The following is a 3,901-nucleotide window of genomic DNA, read 5'->3' as shown; positions in this document are numbered from 1 at the left end:
AGCGCCGGCTCCGCCTTCCGACGCGGGGAAGGGCAGCCGAGCCGCGTTCCCACGACCCGTTCCCGGCTTGGGTCTGCTAGAGGGCTCCAGACGAGCCCCGTCCTCTCTGAAGCGAGGGGGGGAGCTCGGGGGGCTGGTGGGGAGGGTCAATGCGGGGCTGGGAAGGGCGGGGCAGGCCAGTTTGGGCCAGTTTGCTGGAGCGCAGCTGTAAAAAAATGGCTCTGGGAGGTCCTGGGGCCAGAAGAGGCAGATGGGGGAGGGTCCGCCCCGTCCGCAAAGGGAGCCCCCACCCAGCTTGGCGAGCCCGCCCCGAGCGGAAGGCTTTGCAGAAGGGATCCCGGAGCGACTCCAGCCTCGCCGGTAGCTGCTCGTGCTGCTCTTCCCTCCCCAGTTGACTAGTTGAAAAACGTGCATGTAAGAACCCGCCCCGGGAAGGGGGGTCGCCGTTGGGATTCTGCATGAAAGCCCAGTTCTGACCCCAGGCCCTTTGGGGGCAGGGGGGAGGAGGAGGAGGAGGAGAGGAAGAAGAGGGGGGGAATAATGAGGAGGAGGAGGAAGAAGAAGAAGAAGAAGAAGAAGAAGAAGAAGAAGAAGAAGAAGAAGAAGAAGAAGAAGAAGAAGAAGAAGAAGAAGAAGAAGAAGAAAAAGAAAAAGAAAAGAAAAGAAAAGAAAAGAAAGAAAGAAAAGGAGGAGGAGGAGGAAGATACATCACACAGTCCTAAACGCTTGGGAAGGGTTCGACTAGTGATTTGTGATACAAAACCCAGCATAGTCATCTCGTTTGCTGTGTACACTGTTGTTTTTGTGAATAATAATAATAATAATAATAATAATAATAATAATAATAATAATAATAATAATAATAATAATAATAGTAATAGTAATAGTGATGATGATGATGTGGGGTCTTTGATGCTCTCTGAGTTTGGTTGTTTTCTTCCAAACATTTCATGACCCAACTAGGTAACACTATCAGTGCTAGAAGGGAATGGGGATTGTGGAGAGGAGGGTGGTTGTTTTTCTAAGAAGCGAAGGTATCTAGTACACTTTCCTCCTCCTCTTTTCTCCACAACAACCCTGGGAGGTAGTTCAGGAAGAGCGTGAGAGGCTGGCCCCAAGTCAGGCAGAGCTGTCTTTCATGTCAGGGCAGGACTAGAACTCACATCCCCCTCCCTGTTTTCTAGTGCGGGGCCTTAACCTCTGGAGACGGAACGGGGTAATATAAGAGAGACGCGTGAAGCGCCCCGCTCGGACCATGTTTCCTCGAAGGGGATCTTGTCAGTTGTTGTGTCCCAATCGCACAAGGAAGTCGTGATGGCTGCTGTCAACAGGCCTCCACTGCAAACGCCCCCCCGCCCAGAACTTTGGGGTGAAACGTTTTAGCAGAAACTTCCTTGGGTGGAGCTGAAAATGGAAGAGCATCCGACGACTTACGACCATCGCAGGCAAGGAAGCACCAGCTCATGGTTGGAGACGGTGGTTCCTTATATTACATGCGGTGGTCGTAAGTGTGAGGACTGGGTGTGAGTCACTTTTTGCCAGTGCTGCTCCATGTCTTACTATGGAGGGGGAGGAGGGGGAAGGAAAAGTAAAAGAAGGAGGGAGAGAGAGAAAGAGAGGGAGAGGGGAGGGAGGGAGAGAAAGGGAGACAGGGAAGGAGGGAGAGGGAGAGGAAAAGGGAGTGGGAGAAAAAGAGAGAGGGAGGGAGAGAAAGGGAGTGGGAGAAAAAGGGAGAGAGGGAGGGAAGGAGAGGGGAGGGAGGGAGAGAAAGGGAGACAGGGAAGGAGGGAGAGGGAGAGAGAGGAAAAATGAAGGAGGGAGAGAAAGGGAGAGGGAGAGAAAGGGAGGGAGAGGAGGAGGAGGAGGAAGAGAGAAAGGGAGAGAAAGAGAGGGAAGGAGGGAGAGGGAGAGAGGAAAAGTAAAAGAGGGAGAGAGAGAAAGAGAGGGAAAGGAAAAGTGAAAGGGAGGGAGAGAGACAGAGAGAGGGAGGGAGGGGGAGGCAGAGAGATGCCCCTCATATAAATCAGCTATTCAGAGTCTCTTGACAGGCGGCATATAAATTTAAGAAATAAAATAAAACAAACAATGGAGAATAACCAAAGGGCTTTCCTCTCCTCCTTTCCCTCTCAGGTCTGATTCTCTGCTCCCAGCCAAGGAGCCCAGAGCCACTTTTGGCCACTGCAGTGGAAGGAGAGAAAAGAAGGGGGGAAAAAAACCCTCGATTTTTGCAATTCAGAGAAAAGGTCAGGGAAAAAATGCCCAGTGGAAGATGGTGGAAGGCCGGCCTCCTCGCCTGGGCCCTGGCAGGCGGAATGACACCTTCCGAAGAGCGGCAGACTATAAATTGGCTGGAAAGGATTAATAATACATGCCATATAATATATTCATGATAGTTCTATGGGCATGCTATGGATAATATACATTAATATATAACCAGCCTTACAAATAATTCACAGTGTTCTCTCCCTTCTAATTACTGGACACCAGGCAGCCTATTTATTTTGTGGCAGGGATTAGGAAAGGCATTAATGACTGTTGGGCCCATCCCAAACTTCCTCCCTCCCTCCCTTTCTTTTCCTCCTTCCCTTCCTTCTTCTTTCCTCCCTTTCCTTCTTCTCTTTCCTTCCTCCCTTTCTATTCCTTCCTTCTCATATATTTTCTCTTCTCTCCCTTTTTCTCTTCCCTCCTTCCTTCTATTTCTTTTCCTCTTTCCCTTCCTCCTTCCCTCCCTTTTCTTCCTTTCCTTCTTTCCTTCCTCCCTTTCTACTCCTTCCTTCTTTCCTCCCTTTCTTCTCATATATCTTTTCTCTTCTCTCTGTTTTTCTCTTCCCTTCCTCCATTTCTTTTCCTTCTTTCCTTCCCTTCTCCCTCCCTCCCTTTCTTTCCTTCCTTCCTCTCCCTTCATTTCTTTGTCTTTTTCTTTTTGTCTCTTTCTTTCTCTTTCCCCTCTCTCTCCTCCTTCCTTCCTTTTTTGTAAAGCAGCCCCGTTCATTGGATTATTAATGGATTCCCAAACAGTCCTGGCGCAAACAACGCGGCATGAATATTTGATGGGCCATCCAGAGCTGGCCCATTCATCATTTATAACAGGCTGCAAAAACACGATAAAACATTTATTATATGTTTATAGATCACTTCATACCAAAGCAAAGTTGTGTTATAAATGCATTATTAATCCTCCACGCCGTTTATAGGAATCTGTTGTAATAAGGATTTACCATATGTTGCTCTACAACGGGGATAATAAATAGGATGTCGGCAGCTGACGGAAAATAGATGGACACCCAAGACTTTTTTCCTCTGCAGCCGGTTCTGGCGAGGTAAAGGAAGATAGACACACCTGCCGACCTTGAGATAAAACTCAGAAATGCAGAGAGGTGGGCAAAAGACCTGGAAGGAAAACTCACCAGAGTTTTTAGCTCAGGACTGGCCTTAAACCAATAAAACTTTGCAAGTTTTGGGCCACCTTAAAGGATCTGCTCCAGCCCAGCACTGGACCTGAGGCATTTAACAGATCAAAGGGACCTTGTAGGTCATCTAGTCTAGTGGTCACCACTGGTGGTCCGCAAGAAAATCTTGGTGGTCCACAGAGAAATGTCACCCTCAAAGCAATTAATCCAAGCTGCACAGGAACGCAAGGCTGAGCCGCCCACATGGCCCGCGGGAACACAAGGCTTGCGTTGCTTGCATTGTGAACGAGGTAGTGAGGGGAGGGGGGGAAAGGGTGGAGTGGGGGAACTTGCCCCACACGCCTGGCCTGGCCACTGGGCTACTTCTTTCCGCCTCTTTCTTGTTCTGCTTTTGGCTGCATGCAAGGAAAGCAGCAGAAGTCTTCCTTTCTCTCCCCCAAACTCCACCAGAAATGAGTCTTTGGGACCCCGCAAGGCCTCCTGCTCCAAGA

The sequence above is a fragment of the Notechis scutatus genome, chromosome 12 (assembly GCF_049901735.1).
Source record: "Notechis scutatus isolate UNSWTSFEM ecotype Mainland chromosome 12, rNotScu1.2, whole genome shotgun sequence".
NCBI classification, from domain to species: Eukaryota; Metazoa; Chordata; class Lepidosauria; order Squamata; family Elapidae; genus Notechis; species Notechis scutatus.
Note: the sequence above shows the minus strand (reverse complement) of the source record.